The sequence below is a fragment of the Tiliqua scincoides genome, chromosome 3 (assembly GCF_035046505.1).
Source record: "Tiliqua scincoides isolate rTilSci1 chromosome 3, rTilSci1.hap2, whole genome shotgun sequence".
Lineage (NCBI taxonomy): Eukaryota > Metazoa > Chordata > Lepidosauria > Squamata > Scincidae > Tiliqua > Tiliqua scincoides.
This window is the reverse complement of record NC_089823.1, coordinates 37,305,201-37,313,476: the sequence shown is the minus strand read 5'-3', so window position 1 is coordinate 37,313,476 and position 8,276 is coordinate 37,305,201. Positions and strand designations below refer to the sequence as shown.

Here is an 8,276-nt window from a genome sequence, read left to right as displayed (position 1 = left end):
CATCTGGGGAGTACTGTCAGGGATACTACATCTCAGATCATCAGATATGTGGAATAGGGCTATATTGCTATATTTCTCAAAGTGGCACATGGCATGCTGTGGGTTGACCACCCCTGACTTATAAGATACCCCCTATGACTGTATATTGTAGGATATGATCTGTGATAGTGGACAAGCTGGTCAGTGAACAGTACCAATCCTCTTGTCAATCCAGCAAAGAACCTCAGGGTTTTTAGGAACGTACACTTTGCAAGCCACAACTATAACTATTAAGAAGGCCAACTACCATACAATACTGCTCAAGCAAGATAGAAGTAACACTGGAAACTGGCTCTAGGTTAGTTTTTTAATCTCATAAAATGCACTAACCATGATATTATATGTACTCCAGAGAACATTTCAACACAATATTAAATTGCATTGTTACACAGTGTCCTTATTAGAGAAACTCATATTGAAAATATTGATGGCAATATCTCATCCCTTTTCACAATGCCTATGTATTTAAAGCTGTTTGCAAATGTAAATACAGCCTACACATTTTACTGCACAATAAAAATGCTTTGATGCCGCAATGAAAATGCAAATGTGCTTCAGCATGTTATTTTTGAAAAAGAAAAAAGAAAACAGTTCTAAATGGATAGGTACTACGGTTTTGGCTGGCATGGTTTGGAAGAGCCATGATTTAAGAAGGCCAGCGTAACATAGTGGCTAAAGCCATCTTACACTCACTTTCCTGGAAGTAAGCCCAACTAGAAACAATGGAATCTGAATAGACATGCATACAATTATGATCTTAGAAACTGAGCTGTGATTCAGGACTCCCCTCATTTAAATCTCCACCCTACCATGAACACAATGGGTGGACCTAGGCAAACAATTCCCTCTTCAATTGCATGTGGGATAATAAAATACTAATAAAATATACTTACCTCAGAGTGTGGTGGTCATAGAATCATAGAGTTGGGAGGGACTCCCAAGGTCATCTAGTCCAGCAGGAAATCCTCCTCGAGAAGCGGATCTCAAACTGGGTCCTCAGCCACCTAGTGGATCATTACTCCATTTTTGGTGGTTTGCAAAACTGACAAGGTAGATTAGGCTAAGTGCATCCAGCGTTAAACAAACCACTACTTGGGGGGGGGGCACTGCTGTCCAATCATCATTATGGCCACACACCTTGGCATTCATAAATGAGGCAGCAGCCTAAAAGACCTCTAAAAAGTGTGAGAACCACTGTCTTAGAGCACCTCCAGCAGGTGCCTGTCAAGCTTCTGCTTGAAGATCTCCAGTGAGGGAGAATCCACCACCTCCCTCTGCACTCTGTTCTACTGCCAAACTGCTCTTACCATCACGAATGTCCCATCACCTCGAGGAGACCTCCAGCTTCCAAAATTCACCCACAGGATGCAGTGTCCTGCTGCATTGGCACAGGGGAATGTGCACTGGATCAGGCTGTGAATATACTTCTAGTTTTGTTTTGTCTATTTCTTTTTAAGATGCCTCCCTTAAAAGTCACCCCAAAACTGCAGCCTGACACACTGCACTGCAGCCTGCATAGTTGATTGTATTTTGAAAATAAAAAAAAGCCCATGCCCAGCAATACACCATCTCCAACCTCACCTGCTGCTACTGCTTTCTGACCACAACTGATTCTCATATGTTGTGTCCCATTATGGTGATTGGAATGGAGAATTTTCCAGTGTTTGAACTAGGCCATTGTCTCTGAAGATAGAGCCTGAGACAGAGCACAAGCAAACATAACCCAAATACAGAGTAAGGAATAATTTTGTGCTTAGATTTTTCATTGTACCCTTGATGACTGTAAAATCCAGGCAGCAGGAAGGATTCTTTGTAAAATGTTGATGTTTTAGATACAGCATCTCTGGTATTCATTTTGTTGCCAAGTGCTCAGGAGCCACACCTTGATCAACACAACACTGTACCTAAGAAAAATTCCAAGTGATTTTGCTTTGCTGAAAACTATGTTTTTCAACACACTTAATTTGAATAGGGCATATGCCAACTTTTTATTGGACTTGTCTTCAATTTATTTCACCAAATGACAGTATTTGAGGAGCACTCAGCCATTCTTCAATCTTTAACTGTTTTGAATTGTACGCGCCTGGTCATCTGCATTTCCATTCACCTTACCCCCAAAGTTAATAGACTACTTTGCCGAGTTCATTTCATGCACATTTACAGAGCCAAAGTCGTTTTGAGAAGCAGAGCAAAATGATGTCACATATGATTCTTTTCTTTAAAGAAAGAAAAAAAAAAGACCATGGAGGTGGGCTCATTGGAATTAGAACATTGATTTTTAAAAAATCAATAAGTACTTGCTTATACTTGTAGACTGCATAACGGGCAAAAATAGAACACCAGTTCCTTAGAACAGGATCAGAGGCAGAAGGTCATTCCAGAGCTACTGGTAGGGAATATTGAGCAGAGTGCATTACTACCATATATGTGCAGGGTGACTAGATGTGATAACTGCAAAAGAGGACAAGGCATCCCAAAATGTAGGACATCCAAGGAAAATGTAGGACACAACAAAATAAAAGCTAAAAACACTTGTATATTGATTTCATGTGGTTAAACACTATGTTACTTATTAAATTTTTAACTATATTACATATAATTTATTACCTATAATTTATGAATTGCACAAAGGTTATGCGTTGCCTGCTCACAGGGAAAAAGAGGACATTTAAGTTATTTTCCTGGCTAAAAAAAGAGGACATGTCCTGGAAAAAGAGAACACCTGGTCACCCCATATAAGAACATAAGAACGGCCCCACTGGATCAGGCCATAAGCCCATCTAGTTCAGCTTCCTGTATCTCACAGCGGCCCACCAAATGTCCCAGGGAGCACACCAGATAACAAGAGACCTCATTCTGGTGCCCTCCCTTGCATCTGGCATTCTGACATAGCCCATTTATAAAATCAGGAAGGTTGTACATGCACATCATGGCTTGTAACCCATAATGGATTTTTCCTCCAGAAACTTATCCAATCCCCTTTTAAAGCGTCCAGGCCAGACGTCATCAGCACATCCTGTGGCAAGGAGTTCCACAGACCGACCACACGCTGAGTAAAGAAATATTTTCTTTTGTCTGTTCTAACTCTCCCAACACTCAATTTTAGCAGATGTCCCATGGTTCTGGTGTTATGTGAGAGTGTAAAGAGCATCTCTCTATCCACTCTGTCCATCCCCTGCATAATTTTGTATGTCTCAATCATGTCCCCCCTGAGGCGCCTCTTTTCTAGGCTGAAGAGGCCCAAACACCATAGCCTTTCCTCATAAGGAAGGTGCCCCAGCCCCGTAATCATCTTAGTCACTCTCTTTTGCACATTTTCCATTTCTACTATGTCTTTTTTGAGATGCAGCGACCAGAACTGAACACAATACTCCAGGTGTGGCCTTACCATCGATTTGTACAACGGCATTATAATATTAGTCGTTTTGTTCTCAATACCTTTTCTAATGATCCCAAGCATTGAATTGGCCTTCTTCACTGCCGCCGCACATTGAGTCGACACTTTCATCAACCTGTCCACCACCACCCCAAGATCTCTCTCCTGCTCTGTCACAGACAGCTCAGAACCCATCAGCCTATATGTGAAGTTTTGATTTTTTGCCCCAATGTGCATGACTTTACACTTACTGACATTGAAGCACATCTGCCATTTTGCTGCCCATTCTGCCAGTCTGGAGAGATCCTTCTGGAGCTCCTCACAATCACTTCTGATCTTCACCACTTGGAAAAGTTTGGTGTCGTCTGCAAACTTTGCAACCTCACTGCTCAACCCTGTCTCCAGGTCATTTATGAAGAGGTTGAAAAGCACCGGTCCCAGGACAGAACCTTGGGGCACACCGCTTTTCACCTCTCTCCATTGTGAAAATTGCCCATTGACACCCACTCTCTGCTTCCTGGCCTCCAACCAGTTCTCAATCCATGAGAGGACCTGTCCTCTAATTCCCTGACTGTGGAGTTTTTTCAGTAGCCTTTGGTGAGGGACCGTGTCAAACGCCTTCTGAAAGTCCAGATATATAATGTCTACAGGTTCTCCCGCATCCACATGCCTGTTGACCTTTTCAAAGAATTCTATAAGGTTTATGAGGCAAGACTTACCCTTACAGAAGCCATGCTGACTCTCCCGCAGCAAGGCCTGTTTGTCTATGTGTTTTGAGATCCTATCTTTGATGAGGCATTCCACCATCTTACCTGGTATAGATGTTAGGCTGACTGGCCTATAGTTTCCCGGGTCCCCCCTCTTTCCCTTTTTAAAGATAGGCGTGACATTTGCTATCCTCCAGTCTTCTGGCACCGTGGCCGTTTTGAGGGACAAGTTGCATATCTTAGTCAAGAGATCAGCAACTTCATTCTTCAATTCCTTAATAACTCTTGGGTGGATGCCATCAGGGCCCGGTGACTTACTGATCTTTAATTTATCAATTGGGTCTGAAACATCTTCTCTTTTAACCTCTATCTGACTTAATTCCTCAGTCAGGAGGGTCCGTTCAGGCAGCGGTATCTGCCCGAGGTCTTCTGCTGTGAAGACAGATGCAAAGAATTCATTTAATTTCTCTGCCATCTCTAAGTCTCCTTTTATCTCCCCTTTCCCTTCCTCACCATCCAGAGGGCCAACCGCTTCTCTGGCGGGTTTCCTGCTTCTAACATATTTGAAGAAGCTTTTATTATTCCCCTTAAAGTTGCTGGCCATGCGTTCCTCATAGTCTCGTTTGGCCTCCCGTATCACCTTCTTACATTTCTTTTGCCACAGTTTATGTTCCTTTTTACTCTCCTCATTAGGGCAAGACTTCCATTTACAGAAGGAAGCTTCCTTGCCCTTTACAGCCTCTCTAACTTGGCTTGTTAGCCATACCGGCACCCTCCTGGATTTAGTGGAACCCTTCTTTCTTTGTGGTATACACCTCTGCTGGGCCTCTATTACTGTTGTTTTAAGCAGTCTCCATGCACTCTGGAGAGATTGGACTGTTTTTACCTTCCCTTTCAACCTCCTTCTAACCAGCCTCCTCATCTGAGGGAAGTCCGCCCGTCGGAAGTCAAGGGTTTTTGTGAGAGATTTGCCTGGTATTCTTCCCCTGATGTGCACGTCGAAACGGATCGCAGCATGATCACTGTTCCCCAACGGCTCCGTAACATTGACATCTCTAACCAGGTCCTATGTACCACACAATATTAAATCCAGAGTCACCTGTCCTCAGGTGGGCTCCATGACTAGCTGCTCTAAGGCACAGTCATTTAGCACGTCAAGGAATCCAGACTCCTTTTCATGGCCAGAACACAAATTGACCCAGTCAATATGAGGATGATTGAAGTCCACCATGATTACAACCCTTTCCCTCCTTGTCACCTCCCTAATCTGTTTCCTCATTTCAAGGTCCCCATCCGATTTCTGGTCTGGAGGACGATAGCACGCCCCCAGTATTACATTGCTGCACAAGCCTGGTAATTTAACCCACAGAGATTCTACAGTGGAGTCGGACCCACCTTCAATCTCTACTTTGCTGGATTCTATCCCTTCCTTAACATAAACAGCCACCCCACCTCCAACACGCCCCTGCCTGTCCCTCCTGTAGAGTTTATAGCCTGGGATTGCAGTATTCCACTGATTCTCCGCATTCCATCAGGTTTCTGTTATGCCCACTATGTCAATGTTTTCCCTTGTCACCAGACATTCCAGTTCTCCCATCTTTGCTTGGAGACTTTGGGCATTCGCATAAAAGCATTTGTACATGGAATGCCCCAGGGTGGGCTGCTTATTCGCTCCATTGTCCCTGCATCCTCTCACTGTGCCAAACCGTCTATCACATCCCATTACGCTACCATTCCCAATTTCTTCTCCTACTCTGCCTTTGTCTTGTTGTTCTCTGGCCTCCCCATCCTCATCCCATAGGGATGAGGAGTCCCAAACCGGATGCCCCTCGGTTCCTGTCGGCCTTCCCCTAGGGATCAGTTTAAAAGCTGCTCTGCCACCTTTTTAATGTTATGCGCCAGCAGTCTGGTTCCATTCTGGTTCAAGTGAAGCCCGTCCCTCTTGTACAGGCCCCACTTGTCCCAAAATGTTCCCCAGTGCCTAACACACATATACATATAACATATTTCAGTGTGTTTGTGTTTAAACCAACTGAAAAAAATGTCAATTATTGTGCAAGCTGTCATTTTGCAACTGGCTCTCTAGCCACCATTTTGTGCTAGCACCTCTGCAAATAACTAACAAACAACATAGTTCCCAGAAGTCTAAACTCTGCTTTAGACATCATCACTTTGACAGGGAATACCGATAGCTTTATGCCAGTTTATGGTTTCTTCCACTCACCTCAAGCTGCAACCCGTCAAGGTTCAAAGGGCTTCCTTTTTCTAACACAGACAATCCAAAATTAGAGTGTATAAAATCTCCACACAGCATTGGAGGAAGCCATGCAAAAATGAGCTAGCTTTCCTCAACTACAACTTTGAGGTTTTAGCCACAAATCCATGTTTTCCTCCCATGTACCTAATCTTCATTTTAATAAACACAAAAATACCCAAGTGGAATAAATGAGATGCAATAATGTTGTTGAATAAAAAGTTAAGAGTTAATCCTCAGGTAACTGCTTTGATGGCACAAGATGCCTAGATTACAAATGTGACTAAAGTATTAATCTAAACAGAATTTGAATGTATTAATTTAGCAACACATGGATTACATTTTACCCACCAGGATGGAAAGATTTTACTTCTCTGTCATCTGAGGGAATTCTGCAGGTGTTAAATTAGCCACAGAATAGCTTCCCTATTGTTCCCAGAATGATGTTGAAGCATATTGAGAATTACAATAGAAACATACTGAGAATTAAAATTTAAGGGAAAAGTTAATTTAAATAAAATTAATGTAAAAGCCACAGACTTCAAACAAAAGACTTTTCCCTAGTTCAAGCTAGTTCTTGACTGCATGCATAATTTCACACAAATCAGAATTTAACTTGCTGTGCTTTGCTTCTTTAATGAAAGAGTTTTCCCCAAGCAATTGAGCTGGTAAAGTATGCCCCATAAGAACACATGCTGAAATAGATTTCTGGATCCAAAATGTTTTGAAACATAAGGTGTTCACACTGAGAAATAAAGAGCTAGTGTTGGGTATGATCTGTGAAATATGTCAAGTTTTCTATTACGTTCCAAACGGAAGTGTTGTCCAAATAGCCATTTCAAATGTAAAAAATAAATTGCTTTCTGTTTGCTTTACAAAAGCAAGAGTGATTGTGCCTCACTCATGTACATGCCATCAGAAAAGCTATCTTAAGTTCCCATTCTCAAACAAGGACAGGAAAGTAGCAGTTCTATGAGAGGGTTTGGCTCTTGACCAAGAGAACATATGCTAATCATTTCTTGCTTGCCAACTGGATTTCTCCAAATTTTCTCACTTCTTTTATAAATTGATTTTAAATTTCAACAGTACAGGTTCATCCTCCCTATCTATGGCACCCTCCCCCCATTTTAAAGGCCTTTAAACGGTGACCCAGGTATCTGCTGGCATCCACAGTGACTTTGGTTGGCAACCTTCAGTCTCGAAAGACTATGGTATAAGCCTACAGCACCCGGTATTCCCAGGCGGACTCCCATCCAAGTACTAACCAGGCCTGACCCTGCTTAGCTTCCGAGATCAGACAAGATCAGGCATGTGCAGGGTAACAGTGACTTAAATCCATGGAAACCGGATTCACAGATACCAAGGTCGCACTTGTATGCAACTTGTGCAGCAACTCCTGGAGCCATGCCTATTACCACCTGTGATACCAGCCCTGCAAGGTTGAGCTAGATAGGTGGCACATCCAAAAGAATTAAACGAATACCTTTGTCTCTCCTAGAACAGGCTTTCATATAAAACCAGCAGTATTTTGCCATCTCACTGTATTCACTTTCTTCAATATATTTTTTGTTCCAAATTATACTACTTTCTTCCTCTTTCTTTAAAAGGAAAAAGAATCTTGCATGAACTGATTGTTGATGTGTTACTGTTTTTCCTCCACACTTGACATTCAAAGAGTGAGCTATGTTGATTGGTTCCTTAATGACAAGTGCAACACTTAACCGAAAGATAAGTCCTCCTGCAAGTGGTAGCGGAGGAAAAACAAAGAATATCTTATGCATTGGTGGATACCTAAGCTACATAGTTCTATGTGAACTAATGCTTTGCAGCTATGGTTCCTTCCGTTTTATTCTCAGAAGCATCTTCTTCAAGAGGGAGGAAAGACCCCTTGTGTGCGAAC

General features: G+C 42.5%; 1 pseudogene; it reads right to left on the bottom strand.

The window, feature by feature from the left end:
- Positions 1-7,592: 7,592 nt before the first annotated feature.
- Positions 7,593-7,711, bottom strand: LOC136646606 (5S ribosomal RNA; annotated as a pseudogene).
- Between the last annotated feature and the right edge of the window lie 565 nt (positions 7,712-8,276).